General features: G+C 43.8%; 1 protein-coding gene across 2 annotated transcripts in view; it reads left to right on the plus strand.

Annotated features, from left to right (window-relative positions):
- Positions 1 to 7,336: 7,336 nt before the first annotated feature.
- Rin2 (Ras and Rab interactor 2) overlaps positions 7,337 to 15,276 on the plus strand; it is a 171,016-nt gene continuing 163,076 nt past the window's right edge. For both annotated transcript variants that reach the window (XM_050159577.1, XM_050159579.1), the window contains exon 1: positions 7,337 to 7,462. The gene's annotated coding sequence lies outside the window, so the exon portion shown is untranslated. The remainder of the gene's footprint in view (positions 7,463 to 15,276) is intronic.

Here is a 15,276-nt window from a genome sequence, read left to right on the forward strand (position 1 = left end):
TTAGGAAAATAACCAGGAAAGTCAGCTCTAAGTTTCTCACTGAAATAGAAATAACAGTAGTTTTACAATGTTTCTAACTTATTAGAGGCCTTTCCAGACATTTTCAGCCTCCGTCTTTTGCCCTAATGTCTACTGCTCACGTTTTTATAGCTACAGAAGTTTCCTCTTGTGTCTGATTTCACTTTGCACAATTTTAGTTACCTACAACCTAAGAATGTTATATGGAAAATTCCAGAAACAGTTAATAAATTTTTACTTCTGAAATGTCCTATGTTCTGTTCTGTTCTTCATTGACCCAAATCACCCTTTTGTCTAATGTATCCATGCTGTGTTCAGTATCTACCAATTAGTCCCCTAAAAGCCTTCTTAGTCATTAGAGTAATTTAACCTTCTAGGTATGTCATAATGATGTTCTGTGTTATCATCAGTCATGATTGGTAAACTCTTACTGTGCCTCATATATAAAATAACTTTTATTATGTAAAAAGGAGATGAGGGTTGTCCTCACTCTCCCTAGTTCCTATGTGGGCTCTTGAACTGGATCTGGGAACCCAATTACTTCAAGAGCTTATTTACAAGAGAAAAGCATGTGACTTCTCTTAATTGTTAATATACACAGGGCCCTTCACAGGAGAGTGAAGTCCAAAGCCATGCCTGAACACAGAGCAGATGTGTGTGACAGAATGAGAGGAGGGATGGTGTCTATCTGGATTAGGTGCTCGGAGTTCCAGGGCTGTTCCTAAGACACCTAAGTGAGAGAGTGTCAAAAATTAGGATTAGCTCAAGATTTATTTATTTAGATCCATTCCATCCACCCCCAACAATGGATTGGCATTAGGCAGGACTTGCCTCCCCAAGACCGTTTTTTGTTTGTTTGTTTGTTTTGTTGTTGTTGTTTGAGACTGTTTCTCCGTAGCTTTGGAGCCTTCCTGAAACTAGCGTGTAGACCAGGCTGGCCTTGAACTCACAGAGATCCGCCTGCCTCTGCCTGCTGGGATTACAGGCGTGTGCCACCACTGCCTGACTTCCCCAAAGACTCTTTATGTTTTGCTGTACAGAGGAAAGGATAGGCCAGATGGCCCTTTCTGAAGCCACAGTTCCTTAATAATTTTAGCTGCAAGTAATCATTGTACCAATTTGACCTATGTTGAGATGACTCCACTTAACGCTTCCCTGTGTGTGTGTGCATGTGTGTGTGTGCGTGTGTGTGTGTGTGTGTGTGTGTGTGTGTGTGTAGGAAAACTTCAGGCTCTGAGGATCTGGTGATGCCTGTGATTTCGGGAATTCACTGGGAGTCTGGGAATGCACCCCTCTAATATGAAGGGATGCTTGCATTAGACGAAAGGGTGAGAAGTGGGGGATCCTTTGGGAGCTTGTCCATCAGGGAAAGGAAGGTTTTTATCCTGGCCTTTGTCTCCAGTGCCAGGGACTGCTGGATGGTTGCTAAAGGGCCCCAAGCTCAGTGGGAGGGCATGGGGGCAGGGGGATCCTGGAGATCCCCTTCCAGCTCAAGGAATCCCTTTTATCCTTCATCCCACCAGGCCTCTGCTTCTTGTCATTAACCCTGTTGGCCTCTGAAAAATGAGAGCCTGCCCTGGTGGGGTTCTGGTGGCTAGCCTTAAGTCTGTCTTTTAGAAGATGAAGATCTCTGTATTCTCCACACATTTCCTACTCATCCCAGCTCCACAGATTAAAATCTCCATACTCCAGTTACTATTAAACAGCAGCAAGGGATTAAACAGGTTTTTAGAATGTATTGATTACATCTGACCTCACCTAGCTTCAGGTTCTGTGAAGTCGTAGTTAAAGCTCCACCTTCAAGTTAACTGGCCCTCTTTCCTCAGAGCAGAATAGACACTGCGGCTTTCTTCTCAAACTTTGTATCGGTTTCTGGTTGAGACTAGATCTATTTTATAGAAGACTTCTTGTTCACATGAACCCTTTAATTTTCTTGTATTTTCATTCTACATAAATTGAAAACCCGAAGGTTACTGTGCATAAACAAACAACGCTCCAGTGGAACCAAGTCTTTCTTCTTGACATTCTCAACTTTAGATTCGGATTATTTGTAATTAAATTTTACACTCCCAGGAGCAAATGAAACTTAATTGAATTTTGAGAAGTTACTCACAATCTCACTGGAGTGTGGTTTCTCTCCCGCCATGTGGGAAATCCTGGGAAGGCAAGGACTGTTATGGCAGCTGCTTCTGCCAAGGCAGCAGAGGGCACGCCTTTGTTGGGGGCGGGGGGAAGGTTACCTGAATGCATTTTATTTGCTTGTATTGCTGAATAGGAAGTGAAGCCCATGGTGTTGAGAAAATATTCTTAGAGTCAGAAAGGGAAAGAAAGGCGATGCTTTCTGAGCAGTTTAGGGCAGCAGCAGACTCAGGCACTGCAAGACTGTGTATACACAAGGGGTTAGGACACACAAGGGGTTAGCAATGCTGGAAGGGCTAATTGTTCCCATCTCTTTAGAATGGATAAAGGTGAGCTCGCCCTCGGGTGGGGGGAGGTGTCCTTTGACCAGGTGATTATTAGCCTACCTCACTGGATTCATTTCTGTTTTGGATAGATTGGTACACATATACATATATATATTTAGAAAAATGCAACATTAATTTATATTTTTTTTATCATTTTCTGCAGAAACGAAGGGGTAATTTAACTTCTTATTTCAAAGCCCATCTACAGAGAAGTGTGGTGCAACTAAAAATAATGTTTTTAAAAAATAACTTTGTACCTGCATCCTTGGTTTTTTTTTTAACTTCATTTTATTATTATCAACTTTTTAGGTTAGCATGTAAAATAATAGGCTTCATTATGACATGTTCATATGTAAGTCATTGAACTTTGTTTACAGTTGTCACAATTATTACCTCATCTACACACATATGTAAGTACGTACACATATGCATGTGTGTATATGTGCATATGTATATATAATATTTTGAAATTCCAACTCAGAATAAGAGAAAGCACATGATAGGTTTCTCTTTCACCTGTCGCCCTCTCTTAGTCCCCTGCACTTTGTTCCTTTAGACCTCTTCCTCCTCCCCCCAACATAGTCTCCCTTCTGTTTTGATGTCCTGTGTATGTCTGCATTTAGCTATTTGTGTGCATATGCAGGAATGTAAGTGCGGTGCTCATGTGGACGCCAGAGGTCAGCCTCAAGTGTGTTCCTCTGAAGCTGTTCATGTTGTTTTCTGAGACAAGATCTCTGACTGGATTCTGAGGTTCACCAGTTAGGGTAGGCTGGCTGATTCTCCAGGCCTAGGAATCTTCATGCTCCCACTTCCTCAGCAATAGGATCACAATCATGTACCCCCATGCCCAGCGTTTCCCCATAGGTGCTGGTGATAAAACTTGGATCCTCATATTATGCAACAAGCATTGTACCAACTGAACTAATTCCCGTGTGTGTGTGTGTGTGTGTGTGTGTGTATCAAATTCCATATGCTAGAGAAAACTTGTCTTTCAGATGGTATGGTTTATGGTTTATTTCACTTATCATGATCTCTAGTTCTCTTTTCCCCTAAATGACCTAATTTAATTGTTCTTTATAGGATAGACAAACTCCACTGCCAAATGTACCACATTTTCCTTATCCACTTATCCATTGATTAGCAGCTAAAGGCTGATTCTGTGTCTTGACTGGGATGAATCGTGCTACAGTAGCCATGGATGTACAAGCATCTCTGTGGCTCTTTGTAGTTGCTGACTTAAGAGTCCTTCAGCTGCATACCCAAGAGGGATAGCTACATCGAATGGTAGTTTTATTTCTCAGTTTTAGAGGAACAGATATTAGTATTACTGGGGAATCCAAGGTTCCTCTCTAGTTCTTAGGTTCATTGATAAAAGAATTTTACAATGGACTCAACAAGAAGTTGAGGACAGTATTAGAGTTTGAAAGGAAGCGGACAGGGCAGGAGAGCTGTGAACCTTGGCAGCTTTGGGGAGGATGATGAGGGAGAAGAGAAAGAAAGTCAGCATGTTCAGCCATGGAGATCAGCAAGCTGCTTTATCATAGGACCGGGGGTTGGGGAGCTTCAGGAAGACAGCAGGAAAGCCCAGCCTCAGGGAGGCTTGCTCGGCTTTTCTCAGTATCTGAAAAAGAGAGAAAAAGAAGGCAAAGCTTGTTTAGTGTCCCCGAACAAAGGACTGCAGTGGGGACCCATGGATAGAAATAGAGTTTATTAAGAAGGGAAACCATTGCCAGGCTGGGTGGCACACACCTCGAATCCCAGCACACCGGAGAGAGCCAGAGGCAGGTCAGTGTTTGTGAGATCAAGTCCATCCTGGTCTATATAGTGAGTTCCAGGACAGTCACTGTGCAGTGAGACCCAGTTTCAATAAAAGAAGGAAAGTACTCCAGAGAGTAAGATTAAGCTGGACCACAGGGTACACAGCCCTTTATGGGACATTCTAAGGCTCCAGCCTTTCTTTTTTATTAAACTCAGGCTTTCCTTGTGTATGTTCTGTTCCTTATGGAGGCTCAGGTAGGGAAGAGCTTTGGACTTTGATTTACCTCAGCGTGTTCCATTTGACCTGTGAAGCCCAGCTAGGGAGAGATTTCCAGTCTTTCTCTGCCAACTGGCTCCTTCCATGTGTGTTCATCTTAATGTATGAGCCTACAGTTACTACTCTTCCTGCCATACCGGGGTGCAGAGCGGACCTCTGAAGGAATTCCAGGTTCTCGTGACCATAAATAAGGAAGTGAACTGAGGCACACAGTTGTAGCTGAGCCCGAGATTGTTCTTACAGAAGGGAGGAGGCTGGATTGGAGCAGGGCTCTACTGATGAGGTTACACAAAAGATGGGGCTTTTATGTCACCAGCACGCAGGCTTCTGGCTCATTTTCGTAGCACAAACTTGATTGCCTATGCTGTTACATGTCGTTCTAGTTACAATGTCCAGCGTCATTACCTGCATTTCCACCCAGTTGTGTGCAGGCTACTATTATGACAAATCATAGGTCACCTTCAGATATCCTGTGGTTTCCTCCCTTCCTCGGGGCTACGGGGTTTCTGCAATATACTAGTTTTGCAGCACTTACACAAGGCTCTCCCGGTCCTCAATTCTCCAGCCTCAGAGTCTCTCTATTGATTTCCACAGAGGCGGCACAGGTTTACATTCCCACTGGTGATGGCTAAAGGTTTCTCTTTGCTCACACACTCAGCGGCACTTGTTATTTGTTTGCTTTATGATAGTTGTTTTGGCTGGGATAAAATGGAATTCAGTACAGATCAAGTGTGCATTTCCCCGGTGGCGAAGGATGCTGAACACTTGATCAAATGGGCATTTCCCAGATGGCAAAGGATGCTGACCACTTGATCAAATGTGCATTTTCCCGATGGTGCAGGATGCTGACCACTTGATCAAATGTGCATTTCCCCAGTGGCGAAGGACGCTGTCCATTTGTAGTTCTTCTTTTGTAAACTGTCTGTTCAAGAGATATTTTTCTCCATTTATTGACTGGATAGTGTTTTTTGAGCTTTAGTTTTTGGAGCTTTAATTGTTTGTTTGTTGTTTCAAGACAGGGTCTCTCTCTACATAACCTTAGTTGTTCTGGAACTCACAGGTATCTATCTGCCTCTACCTCCCTAGTGCTAAGATTAAAGGCATGCACTCTCATGCCTGACTATGAAGTTCTTTATATACTCTTGATATTAATCCCCTATCTGATGTATAATTGACAAAGATGTCCCCCTAGGCAATCGCTTTATTCTCTACTGATTTTTTGCCTTTGATGTACAGAAGGTGTTTTTGTTTTGTTTTGTTTTGTTTTGTTCTCAGACAAGGTCTCTCTATGCAGTCCTGGAATTCACTATATAGGTCAGAATGGCCTGGAACTCCCGGCTGCCTCTGCCTCCTGAGCACTGTGATTAAAGGCAATGTACCATCACACCTGGTCATGATTGCCTTTTCTATGTAAAAGCCTTTTAATTTCAAGCAATCCTATTGATCAAATCTTATTATTTTTTATGCTATTAGAGTACTCAGAAAACCCATGCCCATGCCTATATCATACAGTGTTATACTATGTTTTTCCATTAGCAATTTCAGCACGTTAGATCTTACATTATGCCCTTTGAACCATTTTGAAGTGATTTCTGGGCAGATTTCTGGGCAGGGTTTCTATTCAGGGACTCTTGAGTATCCATATCTACTTTAGAATTGCTCTGTCTGGCAATGTGATGAATGACATTGGGATTCTGAAGGGGATGTACTGGATATGTGCATTGCTTTTGATAACAGCTATTTTCACCAAGTTAATCCTGCTAATTCATGAGCATAAGGGGTGTTTTCTTCTTCTGGTATCATCCTATTTTTTTCTTCAATATTTTGCAGTTTTCATTGTGGAAGTATTTTACCTCCTTGGTTAAATTTATTCCTAGTCATTTTATTTTTGTATTTTATAAATGGGATTTTTTTATCTGATTTTGTTCTCAGTAAGTTCATCAAGGGTATGTAGGAAAATTACTGATTTAAAAAAATCTTCCATGTATGGTATGCATGCATGCACATATGTGTGCAGGTTGCATGTGTGTGTGAGGCCAAGGTTGATATCAAGAGCCTTCCTTAACCACACTCTATCATATTCATTGCACAGGGCCTTTCAGCTGAACCTAGAATTTGCAGAGAAGACTAGTGTAGCCAGCGTGTTTCTGCCTTCTGAGCTCTGTGCCGAGGTGGACTGGTGTACCTGCGGGTGGGCTGCTGTACCCACCGAGTAACTGTTTCTGGTCTGGGAATTTGGTGTGGTGATTTTGTATCCTGATACTTTGCTGAAAATATTTATTAGGTTTAAGAGTTTTCTGGTCCAATGGGTATAGTTTGACTTCTTCTTTTCCTGTTTGCACAACTTTTATGTCTTTCTATTGTCTTATTGATATTGTTAAAACCAAAACACAGTGGGCAGTAGTGCCACATGCCTTTAATCTCAGCATAGAAGCAGATGATCTCGAGGCCAGCCTGGTCTACGAAGTGAGTTCCAGGATAGCCAGGACTGTTACACAGAGAAACTCTGTATTGAAAACAAACCAAAACCAAAAAAAAAAAATAAATAAAATAAAATAAAAAACAAAACCCAGTCAAACAAACAAAATGCCAGGATCTCTCTCTCTGTCTCTCTCTCTCTCTCTCTCTCTCTCTCTCTCTCTCTCTCACACACACACACACACACACACACACACACACAACAGAAACCCTGAAACGCAATGTGACAGGGGAAAGTGGACACAGTTGTCTCATTCTTGATGTTAGAGAAAGTGCATTTCCCACTCGGTATGATGTTAGCCGGAGGTTTGTTATATTAAGCTAGATTACTTCTGTTCCTAGCTTTTCCCCGGAATTACAGCATGAAGGAGTACTGAACTTCGTCATTGACCTTTGCTGTATCTGCCGAGGCCTTCCCGTGCTTTCTGCCCCCGGTCTATTCAGGTGATGCATTCCACGAATCAGTGTGAGTATGTCAGACTTCGCCCCTTGGGACTGAACTAGATGTGACTGTGGAGAATAGTCTTTTAAAGGGTTATTGAATTTAATTTGCAAATATTTGACCGAGAGTTGTTGCATTTCTGTCCATCAGATAAATTGCCCTATACTTTTCTCTTTTGTCCTTGTGTCCTTGTCAGGTTTGGGTATAAGAATACTAGCTTTATGGTGTCGAAGGAGTCTGGTGATGTCAGAGACTCCTGTCTTTCACACCATCCAGGCTAGGGCTGAGCCAGACCCACCATAGGCCAGGTGTCCCCAGAGCTGTCTTCCTGTTCAGAGCTTCCCTTTATATACCAATGGCCACAGATAGCTTTGTCGTCTGCACAGCAGGCAGGTTCTCACACCTCTTAGGCCTCCCCAGTACATACACTTCAGGGTGGCTTATATTCCAGTCAGGAGACAGCTTCCAAGTGTATTTGGAGTAAGGCAAACATCCACCATGCTGAGATCTGTATAGGTGGACAAAACTTACCCTGTATCTTTTAAAGATCCAGCTGGGGTAAGGCTTCAGAAGTCAAATACTCTGCAGCAGCCTCGGAGTTCTCGGTCTCAATGGCAGTACACCACATGCCCAGTAGGTGACGCTAGAAGATGGCCCGTTGAGCTCAGACTCTTGACTCTCAAGACTTCACAGTCATCTTGGGGCGGTTGTCTCAGCATTAGGCCCTGAAGACAGGGCTACTACCTATTGTACTCTTCACGTCCGGAGATGCCCCCCTCTCCTGCTGCTTTAGCTCCTCCTGATGTCTGTTGTATCCATCTTCCCCTCCATGATTGCCTGCCATGCGGTCTGCCCCCTGGGGATGTGACAAGTTGTCTCCAGGCTCCCCGGCTTGTGATTGTTCTCTGTCGCTAGACCCCTAGTGTGCATGAGTTTTAAACTCGGGGCTCCCTGAGTCACTAGGAGTGACTATGTGAGGTTGTCTTCTGACAACAGTGGTATCCACAGCTTCCTGGTCTCTGGGAGTGACTACAAAATGAACTTTTGTAGAGTACAGCTCCTGCCTATCCTGGTGCCGTTGCTCATTCTGTCGCATCAGAACACAACAGATGACATTAGAGTTGTAACTGACAAACATCTTCCTTATTTAACAGGGTTTCTGATAATGTGATTGTCTCAAGCTAAGTCCATCACCTTTCAATTCATTCAATGTTCATTTCCAGTGAAGACACTGACTCGAGCTTTTTTCACAGATGGCAGAATCCCTTTGCTCCCCTCCACCTGAGGACCTTTCTGTCTTGACCACTGCATGAAAAGACTCCCCACCAGCCCTTCCTGGAGCCCCCAGGTCTTTGGGCTTCACATCCAAAGCCCCACCCATCTTGTTCTTGCCCTGTTTGGATGGGCTCCCAGTCTGTCTTTCTCTGACCTTAAGGATTCCAGTCCAAGTGAGGTCTGGGAGGCTAGAGGCAAAGGCCCAAATGGAGAGCTGTCAGCTGTCTTCATCTGAGTTCCCAGTAGACGCAAACAAGAACAAAGAGAGTTGGAAGTAGTTTGCTTGGGATGGTCTCCGGAAACAGGAATGCGAATGTGAGATGGGGGGAGCAGTGGCATGGGGTAGACTGTACATCACACAAACCCCATCCTATTCGTTTGAGGATGGAAGACTATGGAGCTGGTCTTCGTAGGCCATCTCCCCTCAGTCATAGGGTGAAGGTTATTGGGGAATGGGGGTTGATGCCCAGTACTTCAGGTCTGCGGGAAGAGCCAGGGATATCCTCAGGTCAAACAATGCAGATGCTGGCAGTGTGGAGTGGAGTCAGGAGGGCTGGTGCTAGAGACAGGGCCCAGTAACACCTACACCATTTTCTCCACAGCTGAGGCTTCAGGTTAATACATATCCTGTGTCTGAAGCATATGATCCTAGCCAGCTGTGCTCGAAGTCTGCAAATGTCTCCCTATCCAAAGACAGTTTGAAAACCAGATATGGTGCTCCTGGCAACTCCTGCAACCTTTGATTTCATTCCAGAAATAAGATGGCATCGAGGGTGTGCCATGTTTGTGACAGGAGGGTTCTCTATCTTGGCAGTGACTGGTGAAATTAACGATTTTTGGCTTTCAGTATGTTTTAGTGGTCAGAATGAAATTTAATCAGTTATATACACATGAATGAGTGTTATTATGAAAAGTTACTTATTTAGAAATATATATATATATATATATATATATATATATATTCTTGCACAGTTGATTCTCCATACTGGCTAGTTTTGCTTGGATCCAAGAATTTTAATAACTCTGGATAGAAAATATTTCAGGGTAGAGGCATGGGTCAGTGGTTAAGAGCACTGGCTGCTCTCAATGAAGGCTGGGATTTGATTTCAGTACCCATATGGCAGTTCACAGCAATCTGCAACTCTAGTTCTGGGGGATCCAACACCCTCTCCTGGCTTCCGCAGGGTTTGTGCAGACATACGTGCAGGTGAAATATCCAGATACATAAAATAATAAAAATACATTGAAAAGAAAATATGTGATAAAAAGAGGTCTGCTTGAATATGCACAGACAGCTCGTTATCCCAAAGATAGCACAGTATAACAACCAGCCATGTAGTGTTGTATTGTCTCGGTTTTGCCACCCAGAGGTGACATAAGTTAATATCGGAGGATATGCATGTATTCTATGCAGGGCACAATTTATGTGAGAGTCTTGAGAATGTGGGTTTGGGTAACTTGTGAGGTCCTAGAACCTGACCCCCTAAGCATACTGAACTAAGAAATGCCTGAATATGAAAAGCAAATAGATTTGGTGGAAATGATATTCTTAAACGCAGTAAATGACATTATTTTAGCATATAAAACTTTGAGTTGAAATAGAAGTATAGTCTTTGCCTAGCCCTAGATCTCTTCTCAAAAATCTATGGAAAAATTACCCTAACCTAGAAAGAGAGCACATGCTGTAATCACTTACATATCCTATTGGGATTGCTGAGAAGCAGAATCCTACAAACTTCAGATTCCCTGTATTAGGTGAAGACAGTGGTCTTGAGGAAGGGGACTCTGGGAGAGATAGAGGGTGCTAGGGACATGCCTCTGGAGACTTCATGATACTGAAAAAGTCAACAAAAGAAAGAAAATTGAGGACATTACAGAAAGCAAAGGACAGAGGACAACCCTGAAAGCAGACCCAGCCAATAGAGGAGTGACACAGTTTTAACACTAGAGGGCGTATTTGAATCAGGAAACCTCGTCAGTCACCCAAGTGCTGCCCTTGCTTGCACCCTCTCCTAACTACTGGTCTAGAAAAGGAAACATGGTGCAAAAACCAGAAAACAGAGAGAACGCAAGCAGACCTACAGCCCGAAGAAAAAGGAGCCTGAGAGTCAAAGCATTTCCCATCATAAATATCATAAAATTTCTCATCGCTTCTTAGGTGCTCGTGCACACGCGCACACACATATATCCCAAACACATTCAATCAATTAATTAATCATTTTTTTAAAAAAGTGAAGGTGGAGAGATGTCTCGGTGCTCTCCTAGAGGATTCAGGTTTGATTCCCAGCATCTAAGGAGCAGACCACAACCATCTGTAACTCCAGTTCCAGGGTATCCAAGGTCCTCTTCTGTCCTGTGCAGGTGCCAGGCGTGCACAGAGTACACAAACATACATGTGGGCAAAACAGTCATACACATAAATAATGCTGGTGGTGGTGATGATGATGATGATAGTGACGGTGATGATGATGATAGTGACGGTGATGATGATGATGGTGGTGGTGATGATGGTGGTGATGGTGGTGGTGATGGTGATGATGATGATGGTGGTGGTGATGGTGGTGATGATGATGGTGGTGATGGTGACGGTGGTGATGGTGGTGGTGATGGTGGTGGTGATGGTGATGATGATGATGGTGGTGGTGATGGTGGTGATGATGATGGTGGTGATGGTGATGGTGGTGATGGTGGTGGTGATGGTGGTGGTGATGGTGATGATGATGATGGTGGTGGTGATGGTGGTGATGATGATGGTGGTGATGATGATGACAGATTTAAAAAAGAAACCGAGAGTGGCTACCGTGTCCTTGCATGTGGCACTTGGCAATCGTTAATTTTAGACTGTGAGGAAGATAGTATCTTTTCCAACAAAGTTAAAGAACAGCAGCACCCATTCAGCTATGTGTTCTCCTGGCCACCATCCCGCCAACATAAAAGTCTTATCCATTCCTCTCAAACCTGTGTGGCTTTGTGTCTCATTTGTACCCACTAGAATGGGACTGAAATGTTGCCACATTTCTTCTGAGGATAAATCGGAAAGGCAAAGATCATGTGATGTCCATTTTGCTTTCTGGTTAATTCCTCCGGGGTCTGTGAGCTGCATCATCTAAGCAGATAGACAGTTCTGAGGCTACTATACTGTGAGGAAGCCTAAATTAGCCAGGGGGACCAATGACAAAGCTCTGAACCACGGGAAGACATGACCTACTACTACAGGCCTGCTGCCCGGCCACACCTCCTCCCATCCCCCCCATAGCCCAGCTCCAGCTCCCATCTGGCCACAGCCTCCTTATTCAATAATCTCAGCCAGAACGACTCTGCCAAATTCTTCTGGAATTCCAGACCCTCGGAAACCATGGCAATAAGAAAATGAGCATTGTTTTAAACCACCGAGTCTTGTGGTCTTATTACACAACAATGGATAATTAGGATGAATACATCCTTAAACAATAACAATGAGTTCTAGAGAAAAACAGCAGCTTGCTTAACAACTTTTTATGTTAGTTTTTGTTTTGGATACTTTTTGAAGGCACTGAGCGTCAGGAACGTGTTTTTGAGAAGAATTATGTCCTTCTTAGACTCGGCTGGTAAACCCAGCTTTCCCATTGAAAAGAATTGAGATATTTTTAGACGCTTTCCTTTTTCTTGTCTTGCTGTTTGTAACTAGGAAGCTGTAACTCTCCACTGCTTTTGGCAAAAGCCATGGGGTAGACTGTTAGAACAATTTCTTTTGCCCATGGATGGGACAACACTGATAAGATTTAGGGGTTCACAGCACATTGCAGAGAGGTATGAAATGGTTTTGTTGTTGTTGTTGTTTTCCCCCAGACTGAATGTCAGATTTATTACTGAACATAATTTGGATATTGGAGAGCATAGTGAAAGACCTTGGAAAGTCAGGACCTGCCTCTTGCCCAGGGGACAATTGAGACCATCTTTTGACTCCATGGCTGTCAGGAATGAGCCACTTCTTAGCTACCTTGTCTTCAAATTCTTCTACTTCAAACTTGGTGAAGCCCCACTTCTTTGAGTTGCGGAACTTCTGGTGGCCAAAAGAATTGAACTTGGTTCTAGGCAGGGCCTTAATCACCTGTTCCTTAGCTGAGTACAGATGAACTTGATGACCTGGTAGATGTGAACCCTGACCACTGTGCCCTAGGGCTTCCCGAAGGCACCACACATACCAGTCTGGAGCCTAGACCAAGGACAGCATTGAGATTAGGGCCATGAAGAGCTGCCGGGAAATTGTCTTGAAGGTCCTTTAGGGTAACAGGCTGTGTACATGCCCAAGAAGGCTGCTGTTTGCACCAGTGCACACCAGGTCTCCATGGGGTGTTTTTATTTTTGTTTTTGGTTTGGTTGTTGGTTTTTCAAGACATGGATGGTTTCTCTGTGTAGCTTTGGAGCCTGTCCTGGATTCTTAATTCCTGTAATTCTGTTTTTTAAAATGGGTGATTATTTTGCATGAGATTTCATAAATCCCTAACAATTTTCTTTCTTGTTTCATACAACTAAGGTAAAATTACACTTTCAGTTATAAGACTAACTTAACAAACAAAATACCCACTGGGTGGTGGGGGTGCACGCCTTTAATCTCAGCACTTGGGAGGCAGAGGCAGGCGGATATCTGTGAGTTCGAGACCAGCCTGGTCTACAAGAGCTAGTTCCAAGACAGGCTCCAAAACCACAGAGAAACCCTGTCTCGAAAAAAAAAAAGAAGAAGAAGAAGAAGTAACTTCCTATGGAGTACTAAAGTAAGACTTCACTCTTCCTAGTACGGAGTTAGAGTTCGTTTTCATTTTCCTTCTTGATGCTATGATAAAATGCCCTAATGAAAGCAGTTCAGGGAGTGGAGGTTTTGCTCTGGCTCACGGTTCAAGGGTGTAGTCCATCATGACGGGAAGTCCAGGCAGCAGCGTTTGTCACAGCACGTCCACCATCAGAAAGCAGAGAGAAAAGAGTGAAAGCCACTGCCTTGCTACCTTTCTCCACTACAGTCCAAGATCCCAGCCAAGAAAGGGCAACACCCGTAGTGGGTGGATCTTTTCACATCAAGTAATGTAATCAAGATATCCCTCCATAGACATACCCAGAGACCCCATCTCTCAGGAGATTCTAGACTTTGTCAAGGTGACAATGAACACTAACCATTACATCCCTACACTTTGTCAACTTGATACCAAACACATCATTATTAAGTCCCTTGTCCCCCTAGACTCATAACTGGGTTATAATAGAAAATGTATTTAGTGCAACTTTAAAAGTCCCCATGGTCTTCAACAATTCCAGTGCTTTAAAAGTCCAACATCTCCTACCCATGAGCGCCTATAAAATGAAAAACAAGTTCCATACTTCAGTATATGCCAGCACAGAATAAAAATTCCTATTCCAAAAGGGAGGAATCAGGGCACATTAAAGAAGGGCCAGACTAAAGCAAGATCAACACCCAGCAGGGAAAGCATCAACTCCTGTAGCTCAGAGTCCGGCCTCGGGGCACGTGATGCAGTGAACTGGGCTTCAAAGGCTTGGCCAAGACCACTCCTGCCATCTGCAGCACACATAGTCCCCTCTTAAGCCAGCTCCACTCCAAGCCTGCAGCTTTACTCAGTGGACACCCATGGTCCTGGTACCTCTGCTACCCTCTGGTCTCCACGGCGCCTTGGGCTTCAGCTCCATTTGATGTCTTCTAAAAGGCACCTTCCGGGATTCCAGCCCTGCCATGCATTGTCAGTCCTCGTTTCTCTCTGAATCCATGGAGCAGAATCCCACGACAACCTTAAGATTGTATTTCCCGTGCCTAAAACTAGTACCACGTGGGCAATGCTGCCACATTTTTTTGTTTGTTTGTTTCTGCACAGTTCTGGATAGGTGCCAATTTTATCATGTTCATATTAAACACGGTACCGTGAATTTCTGAGCAGGAGGCCCAAGAGTGGCCTGGCTTCTCTAGACCTCTGGCTTCCTGGTTGTTCATGTTCTGTTTTCCAGATATGGTGTTATCTATTTGTCTCTGGTATTTTCTCAGCCGTCTATCGGGTTCCTCAATCTAGATCTACAATGGGATCTCACGATCAGCTCATTCATGAATGAAATTATTTCACACACTGACCTCAGTGCCCCAACCTTAATGAAGCCATAGGTCAGACTGCCTGTATCTTGTACAGGCATCTAGATCCCAGGCCTTCTGAACTAGGAAGGGTTGGATGTTTCCCTTTTCTTCCTTCATTATCTGTTTGAGGATGTGAGTTTTAGGGTAGAGTAGATTTTTATTCTGATACAGCATTACCCATTCATTTCTGTTAATTGTTCAACCAATGTTGGACTGTCCAAGTTAGACTCAACTTCCCCCAAATGTAATAATCATCCCTCTGCCCCCAGCCCCTCCTGGCTTCTTTATGTTCCACCTGATAACCATATTTGACTGCCTTCTTTAGTTCCCTAGTTTAGGGCCCCGTTGTCTGATCTGTTTCTTCTTCCTCTGGCCCCTCCCCTTATTCAGATTGTCAGTGGCTTCTGCACGTTGGCCTGGTAAATGACAGTCATTTGCCCAGTCCTTGTCTGGC

Source organism: Alexandromys fortis, unplaced genomic scaffold (assembly GCF_014885135.2).
Source record: "Alexandromys fortis isolate MF-2015 unplaced genomic scaffold, M_Fortis_MF-2015_v1.1 scaffold_115, whole genome shotgun sequence".
Taxonomy (NCBI): domain Eukaryota; kingdom Metazoa; phylum Chordata; class Mammalia; order Rodentia; family Cricetidae; genus Alexandromys; species Alexandromys fortis.